The sequence below is a fragment of the Pinus tabuliformis genome, chromosome 8 (genome assembly GCF_031772625.1).
Source record: "Pinus tabuliformis cultivar Carrire ecotype Pingquan chromosome 8, CPIR1, whole genome shotgun sequence".
Lineage (NCBI taxonomy): Eukaryota > Viridiplantae > Streptophyta > Pinopsida > Pinales > Pinaceae > Pinus > Pinus tabuliformis.
Genome location: NC_142294.1, coordinates 292,637,310 through 292,648,269, shown reverse-complemented (window position 1 = coordinate 292,648,269; position 10,960 = coordinate 292,637,310). Strand labels below are relative to the sequence as shown.

The 10,960-nt window shown below is 38.0% G+C and overlaps 1 pseudogene; it reads left to right on the top strand.

Annotated features, from left to right (window-relative positions):
* Nucleotides 1-7,121: 7,121 nt before the first annotated feature.
* Nucleotides 7,122-10,960, top strand: part of LOC149235276 (mitochondrial import inner membrane translocase subunit TIM23-2-like) — a 46,872-nt pseudogene continuing 43,033 nt past the window's right edge.

Here is a 10,960-nt window from a genome sequence, read left to right as displayed (position 1 = left end):
GTCTCGTGGGCCACATATGCGCACACCATATAACTTAAATATTCCTTTAGCACTATAGTTAACAAGTAACATAATGTGACTATAGTGGTAGGTCATTGGACTCGTGGCTTGGAGGTCTTGTGTTCGATTCCTGTGGGAGGTAGTTTTTCCCATAACAAATTTTAGTCCACTGTGGGGAGGCCACGTGATTCCTAGTTATTGGTCCACAAAAAACACCAATCAAAACACAAGAAATTTGAACCAATCACACTTGGACACTTGTCAACCTACCATTGGCCCAATATGTACAGTTACCCTACCCAACTAATGAACAGCCTACACAATCAGCATACCTGTAAAATTTTTTCCTTTTTGGGAAAACAATTAGAAAACAATATCGAGAGCATTTAATATTGGTTTTGAGCGATTCAAGTTGCATTTGATTTAGATTAAAGAGATCTTCATTTTTGAGGTTAAAATTGATCACATAATCACACCTCCCCACTAGGAAATTTTGGACTCCAAAAGTTTACTTCCCTAGTCAATATGAAGAGGCTAGAACTTAAAAACACCCAAAAACTCAATCTAAAATACCAATTTTTCAATTGGTTCCCTTCAAGCCCCAATCAAGGCACTTCACTTATCATCATCCTTATCATCCTTCTTGTTAAGAATTGAGCCATAATTCTTATCTCTGTTGCAGGAACAAAATATTGTTGAGTGAAATTTGAACATTTTCTCTACCCTCATATTTGCATGACTCCAAAAACACTTCATCTTGAAGGCTAAACCATTGAAAACAAACTTGACCCCATCTAGGAATTCAAAAGAAAAATAAACTTGCTTTAACGTCTTCAAGCTGAGCTTGTACATGAGAAGTACACTATTGCAAAATTTTCCATGATATGATTGACCTTGCCTACAATACATAGTCATCTTATACAATCTTAAGAACAAAGATTCAATTCAGACAAGTTTCAAATTGAATACTTGTGTCAGTGAACATATGACAATTTGTACACAACCTTGAACGACAATCTTGTACATTCACAAAAGTCCTTGAACATGTGGACTTATAACGAGGAAATACATACACCAATGAAAAAAATATACTTGTTGAACATAGTGACAATAATGTTCCCTTTACAAAAGTACCTAAATAGGTAATGACAACAAGTATTTTAAATTTTTTTACAAAACAACTTTACAATAAGTGTGCCTTAACTTTGCCTCTCCTAGGCCCGTGGGTTCTCTTCTTCCGCCATCTTGTCTTGAAGGTCACTTAGGATTGTGGAGAGTCCTCTTTGCCACATTTTTTTTCCCTTGCATTATGAAACATAATCTCTTTACCTTTCTTTGAATGAAGTTCTGGATGCAACTTCCAACATCGTTCAGTTTCATGTCCATGCACTTTGCAATGAGCACAAAACAACTTCTTCTTGTTTGTTGACATAGAAGTTCTCTCATGCAAAAGAAAGTCATTATGCTTGATGCCTAAAATTTGGTTCATTCGTTTAACCATTATCATACGTTGCTCACATAAAAGCACACAATGGTCAAAAGCATCAAAAAATGTACAAGGGTACTGATTCCACAAGTATTCAAAATTTCCATGCACTGGAAAACACTCTCAAGAGTTATACATGTCTTTAGAGTTGCAGCTTTGATGGTCATCACAAGGTGGTGACATCTCATGCTCTGATGTTTGATGTACCTTAAGTTGTTTTGAGAATTCTCCAAACTCATTTTGACTGTATCCAAATCCAATATATTTCAGTCTCTCCTCAACCTTAATTGGATTGGTAATACCTTGGCCATTTATGCCGAGGCCTCCACCTTCATATCCCATGTTGGAAAGCAACTTTATACCTATGCCCTTGGTATATTTCTCAAATGCTGCAAAAGAGTTGTTATGCATATAAACAAAAGGAGTGGAACTTGAGACGCTAATTACCTCCTTAGATTTTTCATTCATCCTTTTAGCTTTTGATGATGACGATGATGGCCAACTTGTAGATGACTCTAGCCACCTACTCTTGTCCACTATCATATGGTGTGCTTCTTGAAGATGTTTGCAAAATGCACATGCAACATCTTCCACATATGGTCCAAAACCATTATTTGAACCATGACCACATACTAGCCTCATTATAGAGGTTTCCCTTGCTGATGCAGGAGTTGAAATTTCTACAACTTGCTCATCAATAACTTGCTGCAATACAAAGCGCATGTGTCTCTTCTCCTCTTCAACTATCTCCAACATCCTTCTCAATTTTATGTTCTCCATCCAAAGAGCCAAATTTTGCTCCTCTAGCTCTTGAAGACTCTTTTTTTTGCCCATTCTTGCAACTTGGTCAACTGGTGCTCTGATACCTAACTGATCTGAAATTGGATTAGGTGATTTCTTCCTCTTTTCCAAAATAAAATAAAACAGAACTTAGGACCGTGTCAACACTTTGCAAGGTTAAAATGGGTCTTGAAACAACATGTTTTACAATGACTCTTCAAATCATGAATCAATATTCATATGTAACTTAACATAATGAACATAAGAACACATAATCCATGTAGGCATAAAGAAGAGCAAGACAAAAGGTTTTTTTATTGAGTTCACCCCCCTTGGGCTACATCTCCAGGTCTGTTAAGATGACTAGACCACTCATATATTTAGTATCAATGAAGTACATAAAAATTTGCTGCAAATAAATATGTGGATATTACCCCTACAAGGTAATGTTCTCCTACAAAGAACTCTCACAATAGAAACAACTCAAAATATCTCCTACAAACATAAGCTACTTCAACTGAAATGAGCTAAAAACATCATGTGAACCCTTCAATTCCACATTGATGCACATAATAAAAACTTCATGTTAAGGGAAGTTGAACTTGAGCTGAACCCTATTGGTTATAACTATTGCAGTAGCCTTCTAGAAGTGAGGATACCCCTAAAAGGTATTCTCCATGCCCAAATACCTCCTAGAACTACTTCCAAACCCTCATTGATCCATACACCTTTAGTCTCAAACCTACAAAAATACTAAGTAGATGTGGTCAAATCAGAAATTAAAGGTTGCCAATGGATTCATAACATCCAAAAACCCCTAAGCAGCCTCTTTTCGAGCTCCATTTAGCTCAAAACTCCAAAATTTATGAGCTTCCAAGCTCTCTCCTGAACTTGACTATTAACCATCCTACAAATTCGCCCTTCTGGCTAACTCCAAAAGTTATGAGCTTCCAAAATCTCTCCTAAACTTGACTATTAAGCATCCTAGAAATTCACCCTTTTGGCTAACTGTCCTACAAATTCACGCTAAAAATCACTAACGAAGCAACAATTTTTCCCTCCGCAAGTGCATTCTGTTGGACCTTTAAATTATCCTCTAACGCCTTGAGACTAAAAAACTAGGCCATATGGACGCATTGTGCCCGTGCTGAGCCTTAATTCCCACCCCAACTAGTTAGGCCCCTTAAAACTTGGGCGAGTGATTACATGGGTGCCATGGGGCAAAGGGTTGGGCTAACCTCCTTCCCTTCCCATAAGGCCCCTTATCTTCTGCACTAAGGTCACATGAGGTCCATCGAACCTTGGGTTGGACCCCACATATCAGCACCTTCGCCGAGTGCCTTAATCTCCGCACCATGGTCACGTTGGGTCCATCAGACCTAGGTATAGTCCTTGCCTTAGTGCCTTCTGCCTAGTGCGCATCAAAGCCTTTGCCGAGGGTTGTATGCTGTGAACGAGACCATGGGATGGACCCTTTCCTCCGCCCCCTTTGACTGTTAGCACTTGGGTTTGTTATGGTCAGGTGGGCTATGTTGTTGTGGCACCGAGTCCTTGGGCCAGGGCTAAGCTCTAGCCCTTGGCTTCCCCGCCTATGGTCTTGTGGGCATGGGTTGGCCGAGGTCTGGGCTTAGCCCTAGCCCCTTCCCCCATATGTGTGCACCATATAACATAAATATGCCTTTTGAACTATAGTTAACAAGTAACATAGTGCAACCATGGTGGTGGGTCATTGGAATTGTGTCTTGGAAGTCTTGTGTTCGATTCTTATGGGGGATAGTTTGGCCCATAACAAATTTTTGTCCACTATGGGGAGGCCACGTGGCTCCTAGTTATTGGTCCACAAAAACCACCAATCAAAACACCAGAAATTTGAACCAATCACACTTGGAAACTTGTCAACCTACAATTGGCCTAATATGTACAATCAACCTGCACAGTCACCTTGCCCAATCAACATACGTACTGCACAATCTACGTACATGCAAAATTTTTGCTTGTTTGGGAAAATGATTAGAATGCGATATTGGGAGGATACGATATCAATTTTGAGTGATTCAAGTTGTGTTGGATTGAGATCGGCGAGCTCTTTGATTAGGTATTGATTTCAAGAAGTTCTAGGCACTTTAAATTTTAAGCTTAAAATTGATCACCTGATCAATGGTTGACCATGATTGATTTCCATATTGAGAAAATCTCTCTCAAAATACAATGTTGGACCTTGGTTGACTATGTTTGACCATGGTTGATATTCATATTGAGACAATATTTGTCACAATGTGGTGTAGGACCATGGTAGACCATAAATGACCATGGTTAAACGATGTGGACCATGATTGACAATGGTTGGCCATGGCTGACCATGTTTGACCTTGGTTGGCCATGGTTGACCATGATTGCTTTCCATATAGAGAAAATATTTTTCACAAACCCATATTGGAATTATTATAAACGTAAGGGATTAATAAACCCAAGGGATTAATAAACACAATGAATTTATGTTATAAACCCAAGGGATTTATATTAAACCCTAGTAATAATATTATAAACCCTATCAATATTATTATACCCTAAGAATATGAAACCTTAGATTAATAAACCCAAGGGATTGATATTATAAACCCAAGCGATATAAACCCTAAGATAAAAATTATAAACCCTAAAACAAACATCGTTGATCATGAATGACGATGCTTGATTTTCATATTGAGATAATCTTTGTCATAATGCACTATTGGACCATGGTTGATGCAAGAGCATCCAACTCAATATTATCATTGTATTCTAGTAGAAATAGGGGGTCTTGTATTTCAAGGAAGTTGGTTTCCTAAGTATTGGATTTATGTAATTGTTTAATGTTTTGAGTGATTTTAATGAGAGTAGCAATTAATTGAATACTATGAGGCTTTAATGTAAATGTTCTTGAATGTAGGAGAACATGAGTGATTTAGGATAGTTGAGAGATTGAGGGATTGAGAATTGATTGTAAATCTTAGTTTAGGATTCAGTTCATGATTTTGTGGATTTGAGAGAATCCTTAGGGATGAGAAAGATATTTTTATGATTTTGTTGAGGGATTTAGGGATCTAAACCAGAAATTGATTTTAGAACCCCTTTGTATAAATGTAAGCTTGAAAAGGCATGAACAGAGGTTGGAGAGGTTGAATAAGTAGATAGATAGCAGATTGGAGTGTTTTTGTAAGCCTACGGGCAGATAATGAACAGAGGCCATTAAATTAGAGGATCAGGCCTGCATGAGAAACCAAGAGTCTCATTCTGTAATCATTTTGTATATTTACAAATACTGAGGTCTATTTCGACCCTAGATAAGTGTGTTTCTAGCGCTGAAATTATTGTAAATTGGAATTCTGCAATAGTTGCATGAAGGTAGAGCTGAGGTGGATTATACAGAGGAAGACATGATGAGGAGGATCATAATGGATTGTTAAATCCATTAGAATAACCACAGCCAACGTTTAGGAGGAGGAATGCGCAACGAAATGGAAACAGACTGAAACCTTTGAAGAAAACTGAGAACCACTTTAACACTAGAAAACATTGTAAAGCTAAGTGAAACTAGTAATGGAGAATTGAAGGGAGGATGCACAATAGCCGTCAGATCTTGGAGATCGACGGCCAAGATTGAATCACAAGGTTGGTCTCATCGGATCACGTCAATCGGAGTTTAGAAGAGGAACTGTGTAGAGGTGGACCCGAACTTTATCAAATATAGCCTAGAACCCTATCAGGTCCATAAACTATGTCAGATCGGAGTTTAAGTGAAAGAGTTAAGCGATCGGGTGATTAATCGTCAACCATCGGATCGTGATCCTGATCGACGACCATGATTAAATCGGTCATCACATATCGGCGCTAGTGGATATCAGAGTGGCATAGTGGAAAGGCTTGGAGAGCCAGACCCTATGAAGGTATAGTTGCGGGTATATATATTTGAGATTTGTATATATGTTTTAAGCGGAGTTTAGCGTAATTCCTTTGTAATTGAGTTAAAACGCTATCGAGTCGTGGAAAGTGTAGAACACATATATTAATGTTTCCAATAGTCCAACATCAGAGTCGGAGGGGTGATGGTATATAAGTGATGCAACCGTAGAGTTGCGATGGCCGATTGCGATAAGAGCAATCCTCGGTAACTATGCCAAAGGCCGGGAGTCAGTGGAGAAAGGTATGTTGTGTCTGTTTTCATGTATATTCCCTTATAAGGGAATTACAATGGATATTAAGAGTCGATAGAGAGTTTCCATGCAAAAAGCATATATTAACTGAGGTTTCGGAAGGGAAGATTATATATGCGGGATTAAAAGCTCGCCCAAGTTTTATGGGAGTTTAACAGCCCTGATAAGGAAGCTTTGAGGAAGACTTCATTAAAGAGGATTAATGAATGTTTTAAAGGGTTGATGAAGTTTCGATAGAGGTATTAGCAGGGTGATTGGGTTCTGATAGAAATGAACCGTGATAAAAGGGCCTTAACCATCATTATGTTGAAGTATTGACCTGGTGGGTCATTATTAAATCATGGGGAAAATGATTTATGCATAAATATGCATACTGTGGATATGCATAAGGGAAACCCTGTGTCATTTGGTATCAGAGCTAAATTATAAATGAACCATTTGGTATAAGGCAGAACAAAGCAATTTTGTATGAAAGTTTCTTGAAAGAATTCAGAACCGAGAGATGTGTATGCAGGAAAGGGAGATCAGATTCTAATATGACAGTCAAGCAACCAGAGTACAGCTGGGAGAATGGAGAAGAACAGTTAAGTTCTTAGAGGCAGGTGAGGTAGAATTAAGCAGAGATTACAGAGACAGGAAGAGTCTACAGCGATGTTTGGAGAATGGAGATTCACTCGGATGTGAAGAATGAATGGAGAAATCAGGCAGGTATTGTGTTTATTTAATCCTGATGTGAGCTTTTTTGACAATGAAATAAACTAAAGAATGATGGTTGCAGCTAATGAAGTATCTATGCAAAAAGAGATTAAGCCTTAAGAAGTAGTAATGGAAGGAATTGTTAAGGATTTCTGAGTGGAAAGAAAACTCAACACAAAGGAATTGTTGCTGATAGTTGAGCTTTTTCAAGATAAAGCTGGAAGATTGGAAGAAAGGATCAGGTTCTAAAATCTGATTGACAGTAGTTGAATATCAAGAAATTGTGTAGTGGAAGCATAAAGATTTGCTGAAATAGATTTGTAGGAATGGTGGGATCCTGGAAGTAAATGAAGGTATGCAGTTTTGTCTAGTGATTAGCAGATATTGAATGAATGAAATTTTATAGCAAGATTACAGTAGTTAAACTGTAAGAGGGATGTTTGTAAGTTTTTGAAGTAATAGAGTTTGAAGAACAACTGAAAGCTAGTGGAAAGGATAGTCCATTCAAAAGTGCAAGCGAATGGAAGGACAAGATCAGACAAAGATCTTGAAGGTAAGATGATATGGGTTTATTTTAATTGGATTGAAGATTAGAAGATTGTAGTCTTTGCATTGAAGCAGAAGTATTATTGCAACTCCCAAAAGGAAATTCCACAGAGGATGTAGTAGAATTGCTAAGAGATAAAGGAAGCTGGTGAAAGTTTCTGAGTGAAAACAGAGATGTGGCAGAACCTTGAGGAATTCCAACAGAGATTGGATAAAGAGGACAATTGTATTCTTGGAAAGTGCAGATGAGTTGAAGCCCAGAAGGAGCAAAGAGAAGTGCTCAAAGGAGGTTCCAGAGATAGAGAACCAATTGCTTGCCAAAAGACTGAGTGAGGAGAGCTTGGTGAGGTAAGTGGCAACAAGACAGGACTTGCTGTTGAAGAGACTTTAGTGCAACTCATAGTAAAGTGAGTGAGGAACACATATAGATGGAGAGGATGATGACCAGTGATAGTCATAACAGAGGTTCTGAAAGAGACCACAGTAGAGGACAAAAGGAGAAGGATGCCAAGGTAAATGGCATACAGAGAAAATTAAGAAAACAAGAATATGAGAGGGAGAAGGCTGAGATATCAATTCAACTTGAAGTGTTAATGGAGATGTTGCAAAGAAATGAAGCAGACCAGAAACATGGTTATGTCATGCAAAAGAAAGTGAAGTGGCAGAGGCTACAAGAGAAGAGGAGTCAGCAGGTGAATATGCAGTTAGTAAAAGAGCTAAGGGAACTTGAATAGGTTATAGATGCCAAAAAGAGGATAGTGAAGCTCGAAAGAGTTGAGCTACAACAAAAGGAAGATGCTGAAGAAGATGTTGAAGTTTCGATATGTGAACCAGAAAGTGGACCATTACTTTTTGAAAGTGATGAAGAGTTAGAGGAGTTGAATCATATGAATGATTCAAAGCAGCCAGAAGACTTGATGACTGAAGCATCAAATAAGACCGTAAGGTCTTGTGATTTTAAAACTAATGATTTGTGTATGATTGCAGGTTTCGAAGAAGATAGACAATCTTTTAAAGCTGTCAAAGATGTGAAAGAGTACCTTCCAGAAGATGAAAGTTTTGAAGTAGAATATGACAAAGAGGCTGGGAAAGAATTAGTTCACTATAGTGGACAAATGTTGGAAGACATCATTGAAATAGATGATGAGAAGGGGATAATAGCTGACAGTCTCAAGAGTTTTTTGAGTTTGGATCGGCATACTAATATGCTGACAGAAGAAGAGAAATCAATGCAACATACTGGAGTGGTGATAAAGGGAAAAGAGGTACAAAGGCCTTATATTTTTTTATTATAATGATTGTCTTATAATTGAAGATGTTATTGCAAAAGCTGGAACATATTTGGAACATGTGGATAGCCAAATGAAGGAAGAGGAGGAAGAACATCTACTGAAGGATGTCAAGAAAGATTTAGTAGAGGAAGGAGGACCATGTGATTGTGGATCAATAACAAATGAAGTAATGAGAGATTGTGTAAAATTTCCAGAGATCACTCCAAGTAAAATCATTGAGTTTTATAGAGAATTAGACTTTCAAAGGAGGAAGTTGGAAGAGCAAAGGATGAATGTCCAGGATAGATTACTGAAGAAGGATGACAAAGCAATTGTAATAAATAATAATCAAGAAGAAGTTGACAGATGCAAAAACCAGAGGCATGAAATTGTTCTGAAAGACAATGTCGCAGCAGCAGAAAAGGTGCAGAAAAACAGTAAAGAAAAGGGTAAGGATGAAAAGGAAACAATCAAATTAATTAAAGAACCAGCAAGAAGGAGAGTTCAACAATCAAGAGATGGAAACAATTAGCAGACAGAGGATATACTAGACAGAGAGATTGAGTTGATAAGAAGAAAGACAACAACAAGAAAGAAAAGGAGTGAAAATAGGAGGAAAATAGTAGCAGACTATGAGAGCAAGGCAAGTGGAGTATTACAGAATAAAGTATTGAGACCTGGAGAATAGCAGCAAACAACAACAACAATATAGCAATTGACAAGCAAAGACAGATTACAAAATAAAGTTTGGGATCCAGTAGGAAACAATTATCCAGACATATGACCAGATGGTCATAAATTTTCTTACATGGGGAGTCTGATGCAGGAGCATCCAACTCAATATTATCATTGTATTCTAGTAGAAATAGGGGGTCTTGTATTTCAAGGAAGTTGGTTTCCTAAGTATTGGATTTACGTAATTATTTAATGTTTTCAGTGATTTTAATGAGAGTAGGAATTAATTGAATACTGGGAGGCTTTATTGTAAATGTTCTCGAATGTAGGAGAACATGAGAGATTTAGGATAGTTGAGAGATTGAGGGATTGAGAATTGATTATAAATCTTAGTTTAGGAGTCAGTTCATGATTTTGTGGATTTGAGAGAATCCTTAGGGATGAGAAAGAGATTTTTAGGACTTTGTTGAGGGATTTAGGGATCTAAACCAGAAATTGGTTTTAAAACCCCTTTGTATCAATGTAAGCTCGAAAATGCATGAACAGAGGTTGGAGAGGTTGAATAAGTAGATAGATAGCAGATTGGAGTGTTTTTGTAAGCCTACGAGTAGATAATGAACAGAGGCCATTAAATTAGAGGATGAGGACTGCATGAGAAACTGAGAGTCTCATTCTGTAATCATTTTGTATATTTATAAATATAGAGGTCTGTTTCGACCCTAGATAAGTGTGTTTCTAGCACTGAAATTATTGTAAATTGGAATTCCGAAATAGTTGCATGCAAGTAGAGCCGAGGTGGAATATATAGAGGAAGACGTGACGAGGAGGATCATAATGGATTGTTAAATCCATTAGAATAACAACAACTAGCATTCAGGGGGAGGAATGTGCAACAAAATGGTAGTAGACCGAAACCTTTGAAGAAAACTGAGAACCACTTTAACACTGGAAAACAACATAAAGCTAAGTAAAACGAGTAATGGAGAATTGAAGGGAGGATGCACAGTAGCTGTTAGATCTTGGAGATTGATGGCCAAGATTGAATCGCGAGATTGGTCTCATCAGATCGCTTCAATTAGTGTTCGGAAGAGGAACTGTGTAGAGGCAGACCTGAACTTTATCAAATATAGCCTAGAACCCTATCAGGTCCGTAAACTATGTCGGATCAGAGTTTAAATGGAAGAGTTAAGCGATCGGGCGATTAATCGTTGACCGTCGAATCGCGATCCTGATCGACGGTAGTGATTAAATTGGCCATCGCATATTGGCGCTGGCGGATATCGGAGTGGCACAGTGGAAAGGCCTGGAGAGCT